This window comes from Dreissena polymorpha, chromosome 5 (assembly GCF_020536995.1).
Source record: "Dreissena polymorpha isolate Duluth1 chromosome 5, UMN_Dpol_1.0, whole genome shotgun sequence".
NCBI classification, from domain to species: domain Eukaryota; kingdom Metazoa; phylum Mollusca; class Bivalvia; order Myida; family Dreissenidae; genus Dreissena; species Dreissena polymorpha.
In genome coordinates this window covers 40,100,324-40,117,620 of record NC_068359.1, presented here as the reverse complement: position 1 = coordinate 40,117,620, position 17,297 = coordinate 40,100,324, and the positions used below count along the sequence as shown (strand labels likewise).

The following is a 17,297-nucleotide window of genomic DNA, read 5'->3' as shown; positions in this document are numbered from 1 at the left end:
GTGTGGCCTGAAAAGTAAGCGCGTCATGGATGAATGATTTGAATGCAAAGATGACCTCGGATAACAACGGATAACAACATACATACAATATCATGTTGATTTCTTGAGCCGTTTTGAGGAGTTACAATGTAAACAGTGTTGCGTTAGAAGTGCGATTAAGTGTATGTTTTAAATTTACATATACAGCCATCAGATGTCACTGATCTTAAACAATAATTAACCCTTCAAACCGGTTTCACGTAGATATAGCACAGAGCTTTGTCAAGAAATTGCTGTTTTTACCTTTGACTTGACCATCACCTTCATATAAGCTGCCTGGTTCTGACGTACAGCCAACCACCTAGTAAAAGTTAAGTAAAGAGTCTTTCTTACATTTGACCTTTTACCTAAAATTACCTTGACATTGACAGTTACAGAAATTATTTAAAGAGTACACACAAGTTTCCTGATGGAATGATCAACGAATAACCTGCCCCACTCGAATCCTCACTCATAGAGATGAAAGAATGGTAAAACAACAGAACAAAAAATAAACTCTAAAGCAGACCCTGTAGAATAAGGGATATCAAAAAAAAGATTACTGGTAAGCACCACGTCTTTGTCAACAAAACTCATTATTTTAGTGAAATGTCTGAATAGTAGAGCGTGCAAAGCAGCATTAGGGACATATTACCCCTAAAACTGAATCTTTTTCAGTATTATTGTAGCATGTATCATTACCACTATCCCTTATTCTCATAGTATCGGCTCTCCTCATAGTATCGTGACTTTACCGAAAAAACCCTCAAGAAGTGCTGGAAATTATGTTTTTGTCAATTTTTAGAAGTTGTAATTTATTTGATGGTTATCGCTGACTATTACGACGATCATTCTCATGATTTCCAGTGTTCAGTGGAAAGTAGGTCATGTTTATTTCAGGGTATTTCAATGATATTTAAATTACGTAGTTCACACAATTAAGTTACGTTGTTGATGGTTAATTAGAAGCTTGCTCAAATATTGTATATGTCGCTTATTTTTAATAAAATGTAAAAAAAGTTTAAGAACAACATGCCCAAACCAAAAAATCAACAATAAATCGTATGAAAATCGCGAACAAATCGTGAACAAATCGTACTTTTCCGATTTATAAGTATGATTTCAATACGATTGATTAAATCAATCGTTAACTAATCGTGCACCATGAAGAAAGTCCCGCCCACGATTTATTACCGATTCATTATATAAACACGATTTGTTTACGATTGATATGAAATAGAAATTGGTATCAGTACCATTTATTGCCGATTCATTATACTTGACATTATAATACACTGATTTCAATACATTCATTAGAAACATATATTTTTGTCAATACCATTCATTAACGATTCATTGTACTCAAATGATGCTCAATTCAAATATGTCTTGATGTTCTGAAAGATGAACAAGAGTGCTGTATCATCTTGGTTAGAATTGAAATAATATATGTCTCCCTATATTTTATCGCAGAATAAAATATGGGCAAAAGTTTTGATGTGCAAATGAAATCACTTACTTGTAAGTGCATTCTACGCACTCATGATTTAAATTATATGCACAAATCTTGAAGGACATATTTATTTTTTCTTAAATAATGCATAAATTGACTAAATGCTAGCTGGTGTGACCTTTTTTCATTGTCAAGCAGAAAAGCTGATGCGGACTTCCAGGCTAGGACAATAGATGCGGACTTCCAGGCTATGACAATAGTCTTATTTTGAAAGTAAATCTTTTTTTTTCAATCATTCAATGTACTCTTTTTTAATTGCAGATGTTAATTAAAGTAAAACAAAAAACATTGCACTCAGCCATTTTAATACCGGTATCATACAGGTCTACAAATTTTTCTCGTACTAGTTTGGTCCGACAGAAAAACAAACTTTGTTGTCAACATCAACACATACTCACATTTCAATAATGTCTGAAGCATCTACAATACAATTCAATGTTGGACTTGGAAAACTATTGATAAAAAATTTCAAAATGGGACTTAAGATATTTTAAAAACAGAGTTCTGATTTCAGTTTCTAAATGGTTATTGTAGGAAACATTTGCCATACACAAGGTAAACAACATTAATATTCAATTCATACAATAGTTAGCCCATGAAAAAAAGGCTGAAATGAGCTTGAAATGGCACAAATTTAAGGCTTGAATGACTCTGAAAAAAAAGGACTAATCCACAAATTCAGCTGCAAGTTTTCACTCCTTAAAATTTGGAGAAAAATAATTAACTAAGATAAATACTGTTCTGAATGAAATTTGTATATATTTTGGCTCAGGCTTATTTTTATAAGACCTTATAATTAAATCACTTTGTTATGATAATTTACCTTACAACATTTGAAGTACATGTAAATCTACTATGTATTTAAAATATCTATGAATTAAGGGTCGTAGAACAAATTTGTTTAAGGGCTGTATGCAAGTTGAAAATTGTTGTGAAAATTGTATGCAGTACATTTATCCCTGTTTATCAGTAGTGTTTTGTTTAAAGACATTCCCCTAGTTAATTGTAAACAAAGAATGCATGAGTAATATGGAGTAATATGATACTACAGCCTGATAAGACAAACTCTTGTGTGTCAGAAATATGAAAATAACAGCGCGGTGTTTGCAAGACCTGTTATTGGCTTGAAAATTTGAAATGCAGTTTCAAAGCAATGATTGGACTTTTTCAATTTGAAGTTTTAATAATATGATGAATTAATCTAATTTTGATGAACATTCTTAAATAATTAAGTAAAATGTGGAAGTCAACATTCAGTGTGTAAAAAAGGGCGATTCAGTGACGGAACTTTTTTAAATGCTCCGAACTACTAAACAGATTTGTTTCTTAGAATATTTACTTTGTATTGTTTTCTTATATTATGCTGTGTTTATTATAGTTATATTGTTTTAGAGTAATATCTGTTTTGGCAGGTGGTTTACCTATAACATTTAAAATGAATGCTCAAGCCAGTTTATAATATTTGCAGTAATTTCATATTATATAAAAGACATAATGCAGTAAAAGGTGTCTATATCTTATTGAATGTTTTTGCCATATAATCAAGATTTTTGTCATTTGTTAAATAGAAACCAAGTGTTTCAGCTCCATCAGAGGTCCATGCAGATAAAGATTTTGTATTCCTTAAATTTAATTAGTGAATGTTTTAGTGAACCATTAACACGCATAACTGTTGATTTTTGGGTATTTAGTTTTAAGCCAGATATTTCACTAAAGTCTTGTATTGCGTTTATTAAAGCAGTGAATGAGTTAATTGTTCCATCAATGGAGTATGTTGTGTCATCTGCAAAAAATGTTTGTTTTATGACTGACTGTATCTGGAAAAAGATTGAAGGGTACATGTTGTTTTTGTTATTTTTAAAAAGTTGTTTAGCTTGTGTGACCACTTAATGTCCGTCAATCCATCAGCAGCTTAAGGAGCTATGTATAACCGGAGTAGTTCATAATACCACCCCCCTCGGAATCTTTCACATATTCTACTGTCATTTCCGCCCGGAAATAAATTCCGCCCGGAAATTTCCATCCCAGTCTAATTTACGCCCGGAAATCTTTTCCGCCTCATTAGCATATTCCGCCCCAAAATCCCCCTTTGTCAGCATGCAAAAATAATTTCCGCCCGGAAATCTTTTCCGCCTCATTAGCATATTTCGCCCCAAATTCCGCCCCATTTCCGCCCCGTTTCCGCCTCGTTTCCGCCTGGAAAACATTCTTTCTTGTAACCACTATATTCCGGGCGGAATCAACAATTTTCCAGGCGGAACTGTCAATAAAATTCCGTCTCAATTCCGGGCGGAACATTTCGTACAGGCTAGTAATGATTGTTTTCTGTCGCATGTGCATTAATCAACAGATTATATTATTTACGGAATGATTTTAATATTAAAAGATGTATATTTATATGCACTGTTAAAATTCAATTTGGTACCGATTTATTAGTCCGATTTGATACCGATTCATTAGACTTTTTTGGTACCGATCCATTAGTCCGATTTGATACCGATTCATTAGACTGATTTCGTACCGATTTATAAGTCCGATTTGGTACGGATTCATTAGACCGATTTGTTACTGATTTGTTTACATGTTGATACCGATTTATTTACGATTTGTTAGCGATTTGGTACCAATTCAATAGACCCGATTTAATACCGATTCATTATTTAGTTGATTTTATCCCGATTTATTAGCACGATTTGTTTACGATTGATTGGCGATTCATTAGCTCATTTGCATGTGATTTCAATCGGTACCAAATCGTGAACAAATCACTAATTTGTTTATGATTTGTTAGACCGATTCATTCACATCTTTTTTTTTTGCTTGGGTGAGCACGAGTTTCGTTTTTCTATTAAGATACTATTTTTAGAACAAGCACATGCGCATAGTTATCAACCTTAGCACCAATCAGAAGGGCCGATATTATGAGAACAATTGTACATCATACAGATTACTACAGGGAGCTTATTAAGTCTAGCCAGTATTTTTTCAAAACAATGCCGATTTAAATGCAGTTTTCGTTGTTATGTCCAAGAGTACACATTTACCTATAGATTGATATGTAACACATGCGTGTTTAGTTTGTATTTGTTCTCTTCCAAAATTGTGAAATTATGTATTCATTAAGAGGGCCAATATACTACGTACGGATAGACATATGCAAATGCTTGTGCAGCTTACTCCTAACTACGTCTACGTGTTACTCTCGAGCAATCAATTCTGACTATAACTGGGAGTCGCTGTCAAGAAAACTGTGTTAAAAATAAGATATTAGTGCAGGTTAAAAGATGAAAGTTCAAAGTGTGCAAGATTAAAAACATAGTTAGGTGGCTAGGTTGTAGCTGTCACCAGCCTATCTTTGAATATATCTAGTCTGGGACTGGACTTGACCTGGCATGGGAGACTATTCCAATGCCTTAGGGTTCTGGGGAAGAAGGAGTTTAGGTAGTACTGGGTACGGGAATGAGGGATCAGAAAGTTCAAGTTATGGGTAGGGGTGAGGTGGTCATGGTCAACGTAAACAAGGTTATACTGAATTTTATAGAGTATTAAGATGAGGGAGGTTTGAAGTCTGCGGCTTTCTAGGGTGGGCCAACCGAGATCATTTAACATATGGGTTACGTTACTTTGGAAGTTATAGTTGTTACAAACATATCTAGCCGCAGCTCTTTGGACACTTTCTTTATTTCTGCCAAGGGTGCCAAATTACAGAGCAATATTCTAGTTGGGGTCTAACATATGTGAAGTAGGCTGTGGTTTTTATTTTCTAATTTTGAGTTTTGATGTTTCTCTGTATGAATCTTGGAGAGTTTTTTGCCTTGGAGGTCATCTTATTAATGTGATGGGTCAAATTTAAATCTTTTGAAATAGTTGCTCCAATTTACTTAGCAGTTTCGGTGGATTTTAGGGTTTTATCATGTAGTGTATATTGGAAGACGATGGGTTCTTTTTACGGGTGATCCTTAGCATCTCACACTTGTCCGGGTTGAACTCCATAGCCCAGTCCCGCTCCCAGCCTTCAAGTCTCTGTAAGTCCTCTTGAAGTCGGTTTGCGTCTGTCTGTCCCAGAATTATTAGGTAGACTATTGTGTCATCCGCAAATAACCTTGTCTTACTTTTCACAGTTTCTGGCAGGTCATTGATGTATGCCAGAAACAGACAGGGTAAAACAACAGAACCCTGTGGGACACCGGATAACACGTGTAATTTATCGGAGATTTGACCTTCAACCGCAACCCTTTGCCTGCGGTTGATCAGGAATGACCTTATCCACGTAGAGACAAACTGTCTCAAGTCAATCCATATGCAGATTGTTCACACTATGTAACTGTTAAATTACAATAAAAGGAGCTTGTCAAAGCGACAGATGTCTCAAATATTTATGATGAAAATGGATTATATAGAGATTGATTCTAGCGGTAAAATGAATTCTTCGTTCGGTGAACAACTTAAAATTCTCGTAGTGTGTAACCTGTCCTTGCGATTATTATAATTCATATATTTTATGCGATTAATCGGAGTGAATGTTTTTTGCTTTAAAGTTTAACATGATCTTCGAATATAATTCTTTAGCTAATGTGTTCACAGCCATATTCGAGTAAGATATATGATTGCATTATAAAATATGTTAATTTTAAATACATGTGCTGAAGTAACATTTATTCTGCAATTTATTATTTCCTTATTCTGTTATTGCAAACAATGTCGATTAACCTTGCCTTCTTTCCTATCTATTCTGTATTCATCCAACCCTATAATTTCGGCCACACCCTTATTTTAGTAATAATTTCATATTTATAATAGCGAGCTCGAAGAGCAAGCCATAGGCTTGCTTGAGGAAAGCTATACGGTAACATGAGTATTTGACTGTACAGGTTGTTGTTTTGCGAAGTTTGGTATCACTATCAGCGCGTGCAATATCCGACCCGGAACTGGAAATTTTCTGAGGAAATAATCGGCGTCTCTTGATTGATCATTATGATAAAATAGATAAAAATGATCAAATTTACGACTTTTAAAAAATCTAACATTTGTCTCTGTATTTATTGTGACTATATCTCGAATAATGCATCTGCTTATTTCCCTTTTATTTGAATCAATAAGCAAAATATTTGTTTATATTTAGAGATAAGTATGACATCACTTTGATTGTAATCACACTGTTTATGAATGAAGACTACGTAATTTGATGCAGGGCCCTCAATCTATAAAATCTGCCGCTGAATTTCGTCTGCAGTCCCCTACCTGAAAAGTATATTTTTTTCCCCAAAAAACTGATTTTTTTCCCCCTCAGAAAATTTAAAAAAAATTGCTGATATATAGTTGAAAATTGACTCCAGTATATCACGGTCCGTTTTATCGGTTTTTCCAATATAGGCTAATAAAAAAGAAGTCTTGTTTCCGGTTACCCAACCGACCCTGTTTTTTAACCGCCGACTCAAAAGTGTTTTCTGTTATGAAATCCACATCCGAATTTAATGTCCGAAATTAACGCAACTGCGGAAAGCGTCTGAATCGTTCAGAACTGTTATTTTTGTTAATGTTTTGTTTCATTTACATTTATTCTAATCAATAAATGCTTATTCAAAATGCAGTCTTTAGTTTTCATTTATTGTACAGTAATTTACAGATAAAGACAATAGCTTTTTCTGTTACAAAATCCGCGTCCGAATTTTATGTCGGAAATTTACGCAACTGCGGAAAGCGTCTGAATCGTTCAGAACTGTTATTTTTATGCCCCCCTTCGAAGAAGTGGGGGTATATTGCTTTGCTCATGTCGGTCTGTCGGTCGGTCCGTCCACCAGGTGGTTTTCAGACGATAACTCAAGAACGCTTAGGCCTAGGATCATGAAACTTCATAGGTACATTGATCATGACTTGCAGATGACCCATATTGATTTTAAGGTCACTAGGTCAAAGGTCAAGGTCACGGTGACCCGAAATAGTAAAATGGTTTCCGGATGATAACTCAAGAATGCATACGCCTAGGATCATGAAACTTCATGGGTAGATTGATTATAACTCGCAGATGACCCCTATTGATTTTGAGGTCACTAGGTCAAAGGTCAATGTCACGGTGACCCGAAATAGTAAAATGGTTTTCGGATGATAACTCGAGAACGAATACGCCTAGGATCATGAAAATTCATAGGTAGATTGATCATGACTTGCAGATGACCTCTATTGATTTTTAGGTCACAAGGTAAAAGGTCAAGGTCACGGCGACCCGAAATAGTAAAATGATTTTCGGATGATAACTCAAGAACGCTTTTGCCTAGGATCATGACACTTCATAGGTACATTGATTGTGACTCGCAGATGACCCCTATTGATTTTCAGGTCACTAGGTCAAAGGTCAAGGTCACAGTGACAAAAATCGTATTCACACAATGGCTGCCACTACAACGGACAGCCCATATGGGGGGCATGCATGTTTTACAAACAGCCCTTGTTGTATATGTTTTGTTTCATTTACATTTATTCTAGTCAATAAATGCTTTATTCAAAATGCAGTCTTTCGTTTTCAAAGAATATGTATTTGTACAATAATTTACAGATAAAGACAATCTGGATCAAACATCTTGTTAAGAACTATATCTGAAAGTTAGTACTATGTCGTCATGCATTTCACACTGCTGATACCTGAAAATAATGACATTCTCGTTGAGTTAAATATTCAATTAAGTGTTGTGGTAAGAAAAAAAAGCCTACCTACTGACCTACATTTAAATTAGATTACTGCAAAGATCTATTAATATATATTAATAGATCTTTGATTACCAGGGCTTTCCTTATACCTCAAATCTCAAGAGTCAAGGACTCTTGGGACCATATTTTCAAGAGTCAAAATCAAACTTCTGAGAGTCCTAATAATAACGCAGGAGAGTCAATGATTTTTTGCAATTTAAGCAAATTACTGAGATATAATATATAAAAAGCAACAAATAAAAAGATACATGTATGTTAACATTTATTTCTTACATTTTACTGTCACTACAACACTATGCATTTAAACACAATATTTCAATGATTAATAAATACAAAACATGTATTCTAATACAACATTAACTTCATGTATACAGCAGAGTAATATGTCATATGTTCTTCTTTCGCACGTTTGGGGGTGTTAGGAGCACTGTCATTTAGATCTAAAGTACGCTTTGTTGTTGGCGTCTTACACACACTTTCAGAGTAACTACCGAATCCGAATTCGAAAAGGTTTCTCTGCGACATTTTCCGAATGCACTAGCACAATTACACTTTGCACAATTACACTTTATCCAATAACTTTGTTTGACCGTTTCGCGTGGCTATTAAATTAAGAATGAAATACAAAATGTGAAAAAAAAACATTTCCGCTGGCTATCACAAAAAAAACAACATACGGGTGGTACCTAAACACAATATAAATCGGTAAACTATAAAAGGAAATTATTTATACTCGCCGATAAAGGTGCCTCCGTATTTAATCCCATCAAAAATTCCGACGCCCTTTAATTATTTCATGTGCCATCTTCACGGAAGACGTGCGACCAACACGCCGTTTTCTATGCCTTCTCAAACGGTCAATTATTACGCCTACATGTATTTTGTAATCAATTAGCTCATGCAAAAATTGTCACTTTGCCACAAGGCCAGTTGTATCGGTTCTATAGTTATTTTTAGCAACTTTGATGCAAAGCGTGTAATTTGACGTTGTAGACAGTACATATGCCAGCATAACTTTCGCGCGTCTTTGAACTGAGCAATCATGAAGTGAAACAGTGATGGGTGCATTCAGCTTTGGAAATACATTCTGCCATACTCTGGAAATATCTCAAAATATGCTTTACGGTGTTATGTGGATATGGATGTTATTATTTTATATTGAATATTATTAAAACTGAAGCGGATGAGTCCATTCTGTTTTGGTGGGTTTATAGTTCTTCTTAAATGCTCTGAGCTTTTATGAGTACATACGTACAGCTCAGAGGGTCAATAGCTGGGAGTTGGATTATTGCAACTAGGTGGGTTTAATACACGTCTTTTCCGCAAACAGCTGATAACAAACGCTATGATAAATAATGGAAAGTTAATACACGCGTCATCGAACCAGCAGTGTTTTAATTGGTCAATACTAGATTTCTTAATTAACCAAACTCCGCCTACTGGGTGGACTTGTGCTTCGATGATTGGAAACGGGCGTCAACGATTAGCGTGTACTAAATGAGATACTCCGCCCCGAGCCAATTATCGCTTAGTCTTAACAACTTATGATCTCGTTGACGCAAGTCGGTATATTCCCCCGGGTCAAATGTGACGCATGACGTAATTTTCTCAAGAGTCAAAAAGGGGTCTTCTGTAATTTTCAAGCGTCAAAACCCGGGAGCTCGGGTCAAAGGAAAGCCCTGATTACTGTTATATAGATTGAGTTAAAGTCCACTCTTTTGTCTTATAGATAGTCCCATATATAGAAATATATGTTTATAACAGTTAAACACAGTTGTAAAACTTGTTTTTATGCCCCCCTTCGAAGAAGAGGGGGTAAATTGCTTTGCTCATGTCGGTCTGTCTGTCGGTCCGTACACCAGGTGGTTGTCAGATGATAACTCAAGAACGCTTGGGCCTAGGATCATGAAACTTCATAGGTACATTGATCATGACTCGCAGATGACCCCTATTGATTTTGAGGTCACTAGGTCAAAGGTCACGGTGACCCGAAATAGTAAAATGGTTTTTGAATGATAACTCAAGAATGCATATGCGGCCAACAGGGCAAACTCTGAACAATATTACTGAAGCAACTGGTCTGTAATCCTAAATCTATAATTATCAGTCCTTATGCCCCCCTTCGAAGAAGAGGGGGTATATTGCTTTGCTCATGTCGGTCTGTCGGTCCGTCCACCAGGTGGTTGTCAGATGATAACTCAAGAACGCTTGGGCCTAGGATCATGAAACTTCATAGGTACATTGATCATGACTTGCAGATGGCCCCTATTGATTTTGAGGTCACTAGGTCAAAGGTCAAGGTCACGGTGACCCGAAATAGTAAAATGGTTTTTGAATGATAACTCAAGAATGCATACGCAGCCAACAGGGCAAACTCTGAACAATATTACTGAAGCAACTGGTCTGTAATCCTAAATCTATAATTATCAGTCCAATGAAACATCATCCTTTGAGTAAAATACAGTTGATCAGTAAAAATATTATCAGAATATGAGATTTTTTGTATATTTTGTATATTAAATATTGTGTTAATGTTTAATTTTGTTGATTAATATAAATATAAGCAGGGCAGGGGAGGTAATACACTATTATATCTTTCTTATATACAGGGGAAACAAATGCAATAAGTTTAAATTTCATGTTTAATGAATAGAGGATATCCCCCCCCCCCCAATTTTTTTTTAAACATCATGTAATAAATTACCACAACCCCACATTAAACCCCCTTCTCACACCCCACCCCCCTCTCATATATAGTACCCCACCCCCACATATATCCCCCTCTCACTCCCCCCACCCCCCCACCCCCCCAATTTTTTTGAACATCTTATAAATTACCCCACCCCCCATTATTACCCCCTCACAGCCCACCCCCCTACCCCCCTACCCCCACCCCCTCATTTTTTTATAAAACATATTATAATTACCACACCCCACATCACCCCCCTAACCCCCCCCCCCCCCCAAAAAAAAATTTTTTTTTTTTAAACAATCTAATAAATTGCCCCACCCAAATTGCCCCACACCACCATTATCCCTACCCCCTCTCACCCCCCCCACCACCCCCCATCCCCCCTACCCCCCCAATTTTTTTATTTTTTAAAACATCTTATAAATTACCACACCCCACATTATACCCCCTCTCACCCCCTACCCCCCCCCACCCCCTTCACCCCCTCCCCCATTTTTTTTTAAACATCTTATAAATTACCACACCCCACATTATACCCCCCTCTCACCCCCCACCCCCTCCCCCCCCCCAAAAAAAAAAACATAAAATGTTTTAAAACATCTAATAATTACCCCACCCCACATTATTACCCCTCTCACCCCCCACCCCCCACCCCTCCCCCCCAATTTTTTTTTTAACATCTTATAAATTACCACACACCCAACATTATATACCCCCCTCTCAACCCCCCCTACCCCCCCAATTTTTTTTAAACATCTTATAAATAACCCCACCACCACATTATACCCCCCTCTCACCCCCCTACCATCCCCCCACTCCCCTTACCTACCCCCCCCCCCCCTCATCCCCCCCAAAAATGATTTTTTTTAAACATCTAATAAATTACCCCACCCCACATTATTACCCCCCTCTCACCCCGTACCCCCCACTCCCCCCCATTTTTTTAAACATCATATCAATTACCACACCCCACATTATACCCCCCTCTCACCCCCCCCCCCTACCCCCCCATCCCACCCCACCCCCCCCCCAATTTTTTTTAAACATCTGATAATTACCACACCCCACATTAAACCCCCCCTCTCACCCCCTACCCCCACCTCCCTACCCCCCCCCCACCCCCCTACCCCCCCACCCCCCTACCCCCCCCCACCCCCCCCAATTTTTTTTTTAAACATCTTATAAATTACCCCACCCCACATTATACCCCCCTCTCTCTCCCCCCCTAACCCCCCATACCCCCCCCCAATTTTTTTTTAAACATCTAATAAATTACCCCACCCCACATTATTACCCCCCTCTCACCCCACCCCCCCCCCTACCCCCCCACCCCCAATTTTTTTTAACATCTTATTAATGACAACACCCCACATTATACCCCCTCTCACCCCCCCTACCCCCCACCCCCCCAAAAAAAAATATATTTGGTTTTAAACATCTAATAAATTACCACACCCCACATTATACCCCCCTCTCACTACCCCCCTACCCCCCCACCCCCTCACCCCCCCCCCCCAATTTTTTTTTTAAAACATCTTATAATTACCACACCCCACATTATACCCCCCCTTTCACTCCCCCCCTACCCCCCACCCCCCCCACCCCCCAATTTTTGTTTTTAAACATCTTATAAATTACCACACCACACATTATACCCCACTCTCACCCCCCACCCCCCCTACCCCCCCCCCAATTTTTTTTTAACACCTAATAAATTACCACACCCCCACATTATTACCCCCTCTCACCCCCACCCCCCCTACCCCCCAACCCTCCAATTTTTTTATAAAACATATTATAAATTACCACACCCCACATCAACCCCCTCTCACCCCCCCCCCCCCCCAATTTTTTATATTTTTTTTAAACTTTTAATTAATAACCACACCACATTTTACACCCCTCTCACTTCCCCTACCCCCCCACCCCCCCCCCCCCGATTTTTTTTTTTAAACATCTTATTAATTACCCCACCCCACATTATACCCCCCTCTCACCCCCCCCCCCCACCCCCAGCCAATTTTTTTTTTAACTTATAAATTACCACACCCCACATTATACCCCCCTCTCACTCCCCCCTTGATCATGACTGGCAGATGACCCCTATTGATTTTCAGGTCACTAGGTCAAAGGTCAAGGTCACAATGACTCGAAATAGTACAATGGTTTCCGGATGATAACTTACATTAGGTCAAAGGTCAAGGTCACAGTGACAAAAAACGTTTTCACACAATGGCTGCCACTACAACTGACAGCCCATATGGGGGGCATGCATGTTTTACAAACAGCCCTTGTTTATATAAAAATTCCCCCATTTACAAAAAATTCCCCCTCCTAAGGGCTGCGGACCCCTTCCCCCAAAGTAGTGTGAGGGCGCTGTGATGTTTATTGCTGTGGTGACGTCACGTTTTCGCGGAAAAGTGAAAATGTTAGGTTAATATATTTCTCATTTATAATCATTAAATCGCGGAGAACTTATTAATGAAATCGTGTTAGAATCGAAATAATTGACGTGTAAGCGTTGCTTATTGCAGTGACTTTCACACTTATCTCTTGCACAGCATCAGCGCCACCTTTTACATAACCTTTGCTAATAACTAACGGTTCGTCCACAGGTGGAAGTAAAGTACCCTGGATAGTATATCGGCCCAGGAGCCCAATATATTCAAATAAATATATATAATCGGGTTTTATGAGAGAAAAGTTTACTAAGAGCCATGAAAAAATCCCCACCCTCTGATATTGGAATCTTTGTTTGCTGCACAATTTGTTGAATAGTTTAATGCATCAGGGCTTGCACTAAGAAAGTCCTGACTTTCTACCCTTTACTTATGGAAGTCCCAATCAGAAATGTTGGAAGTCCAAACAACTTAAATGGTGATGTTAAGGGAATGTCAACTGTGTAAATGATCACAAACTCTTCCCATCCATTTTGGGTAACTGTACTACTGCGAAAGTAACTAGATATATCATACAATGGATAAATTTTATTTTGCTTTATTCACAAGCAATTAAAATAGTCAACAACAAAAAGTCATCAATGTCAATGAATCGCACAATGCGGTGTTTCAATTGCTTTGGTTTTTTTTTTGTTTTCTGATCAGATTCATTTTCATCAATTTCTAAGTTACGTTTCGCAGAGACTACCCTAGGCCTTAAAAATAGGGAGAAGTGACCTCCTTTTTTCTGAAAGATTTTTTGAAGATCTAGTAAATCTACTACTGTTTATCCGAATACTATACATGTCCAAAATATGTGCACTTAATAATGCCTTACCTGTTTAACTTTAATAATCCAAATTGTCCTTGTTGTTATCTGGATTAACAAACCTTATCAAGTGTTTGTTAAATCCAGTTCATGCTTTCTCCATTAGTGAATGACACTTGCTTGTAATTTGAATCGCCAGCTTTGAATTGAACGCGGGTTGAATGTTACAATATGTCCGCCATTTGCAATGATGAAGGTCAGGACGTTGCAATTTAATTCTACTTGTATAATTTATATCTAATCGAGGAAATGTGTTTTCTCAAAATGATCGTGTATGGTCGAGTAGCCGTCGGGTAGCAGTCTAGCAAATCTGTACATCAAATCGAATAGAGGTCGAGTGGATCGTGCTGCCATCTAAAATAACTCAGGTAGAGGTCGAGTGGATTGGGTACAGATCGTGTAAACGATGTCAATCCGATCGCCACACGATTGCTTCACGATCAACTCAATCTTCTACTCGACTAATACACGACCACTTCCCGAGCACTTCTCAATCCATTTCCTACTCGACCGCTACTAGATATTTTTTGGCATATCAAAAAATATCGGGTAGGAAGCCCGACCAATGCCGACCTACCGAACCGCCCCCAACCACTCATGCCGACCGAACCAGACCAGTACACGACCGCTTAATCAGCTTGATCGAGTTGATCTGATCAGCAGTGGGAACCCAGCTTCAAAATCATGTCAGTAACAGTCTCCTAGTATTGAGGAGTTTAATCCTGAACCTGTTCTTGCTGACTGGTTGGTATGTGTATATCATTAATTTAGTAAAAAAACAATTTTTGAACCGTACAATTAAATTTCATGTTTTAACTTACAAGTATAGTTTATCTGTCAAGGAATAAATCCTGATACCAATTTCAAATATGTATCATACTTCTATTTAGGTATGCAGGCCATCGAGGCAAAAGATGGGAATTTTTGGCGGCAAACCCAATGTGGCGTCAGGTAGCAGTAGCACCTCAGCTTCAAGGGTTGTTTCAGATTCAGAAGACTCAGACATTTGGTCAGAAAAGTCGGCTTCTTGTTCTACACGTTCTACTTCTAGTATATAGGTAAGATTATTAGTTTGAAATTGAAATTGCATCTCCTTTATTACAGGTGTTTGTGTGGAAAATTTTAATCACCAGTGCTATAACGTTATTTTTTCCAGACGGCCTTTAAAAGCGTACCTGAATGTCAGACCTGGATGTCAGTGACACAGACACTGAAAATGATGAAATGGATATGTCTGAAGACATTTTGTTATTTTTTTTATCAGACATTTAATAAATGTGAATAAAAACCGAATCAAGTGTTAATTGTTTTTATCTTTGTTGTTCTACCTCTCTTCAATACAAAAAAATATTTACACATGCAATAATTTAGTTTCAGAATAATTACTTCAAATTGTTAAGCTGGTACATTACTGTAATTACTCTAAGTTTTCAGACACTTAAAATAATTATTTTTTTCGTGTTCGAAAATTTAGATACGAAAAATATTCAAAAAGTATGTGTGTCTGAAAATTTAGAGACATATATGTTATGTTTGTTTGTCAATTATTATATTGAAATAAAACCAATTAATAAATGTGCAATAATTTTATTGTGTTGTACTCTCCTTTCTCCGCTTTAAATAAAGATACAACTTCACTTATTTGCAATCTCTCGCCTGAAATGGTATATAGAAACATTACAAAAAACAGCAACCATATTGCTTCCTGAATACTATATCATTACTGTTGGTCGAAACTAATGTTTATTACCGGTAAACATGGTAATCTACCCAATAATGCAACTGTAATGGTCCATGGCTCTCAGGGCATTCTATGCCAGGTTTTATGAACTTAATCCGGTTGTAAAACTCAATGATCGAAGAGTCCCAGATAAGCGAAAACATGGCAGAAATCTAGTAAAATAGCGCTGTAAAATATACTGTCCGAGAAATTGGAGTCATTTATTATGGATGAGAACCTGTACTTCCCAAAATATAGAGTTACGAAAAATAATTATTTTGGCTGAAAAGGGTAGTCCGAAAACTTAGAGTGTCCGAAAACTTAGAGTAATTACGGTTTATTCAAGACATTTTGGAAGAGTGAAGAGTAAGTAGACGTTAGGACCTTTAAGAATAAAGATGAATTGAATTACACGATAAAGCAACACATCGTCAAATTTAGATGTTGTTGCATGTAGGTTATGCATTGTACTGTTCATCTGTATCCTTGTGGTGTAGTTAACCTTTAAACACACATATAAAGGACACTTTCTTTCAATAGTATGCAAAGAATTGAACCTTTTCACAAAAGAAACAATTGAAATTAATTTTTTAATGAATTATTTGTTATTTAAACACATGTGTGTTTCAATCAGCCATGCAGCCAACTTGAAACATTGCATTATAATACAAGTCGTGTTCTGGGAAGACTGGGCATAATGCATGTGCATAAAGTGTAGTCCCAGATTAGCCTGTGCAGTCCGCACAGGCTAATCATGGATGACACTTTCCGCTTTTATGACATTTTTCATTTAAATGACGTCTCTTCTTAGCAAAAATCCAATTAAGGCGGAAAGTTTCGTCCCTGATTAGCCTGTGCGAACTGCACAGGCTAATCTAGAACGACACTTTATGCACATGCATTATGCCCAGTTTTCTCAGAACGAGACTCATATATTGGTGATCTTGCAGTTGAGAGTTTGCCATTCAGAAAGATTTCTTTTTATGTAAAATCTACCTCGAACCAAAAATAGTTTGACAGTAACCTTTTTTTAAATATTACGAAACAAAAACAGGAGGTTTTTTTTTATTAACTTTAGGCATGGATTTTGTAAGCATGACCAAGTCTGCTGTCATCTACCATGTCTGTTTTCCTGTTATTTTCATATTAAGACTTAACTTCAGGGCTGGTAATTAATGGTAGTTACATTTTATGGGACAACCGAAACATATATCAAAAAATATAATCTGAGCTCATTATTTGCACACTTTATCACTCAATCGTTTATAAAAAAAAGATTAGTTAGGTTTTGTATTGTAAAGTAAACAAAAATACTTTGTTTTGTTTACATGTAAATGTGTTGATCTAGCAATATCTTGAAGTTATTTGTGACTGCCTAGTGA

General features: G+C 37.2%; 1 protein-coding gene across 3 annotated transcripts in view; it reads left to right on the top strand.

Annotated features, from left to right (window-relative positions):
• Nucleotides 1-6,034: 6,034 nt before the first annotated feature.
• LOC127881901 (uncharacterized) overlaps nucleotides 6,035-17,297 on the top strand; it is a 33,656-nt gene continuing 22,393 nt past the window's right edge. For 2 of the 3 annotated variants that reach the window (XM_052430106.1, XM_052430104.1), the window contains exons 1-2: nucleotides 6,035-6,125; nucleotides 15,086-15,253. The gene's annotated coding sequence lies outside the window, so the exon portion shown is untranslated. The remainder of the gene's footprint in view (nucleotides 6,126-15,085; nucleotides 15,254-17,297) is intronic. The other variant, XM_052430105.1, reaches the window with a different exon arrangement.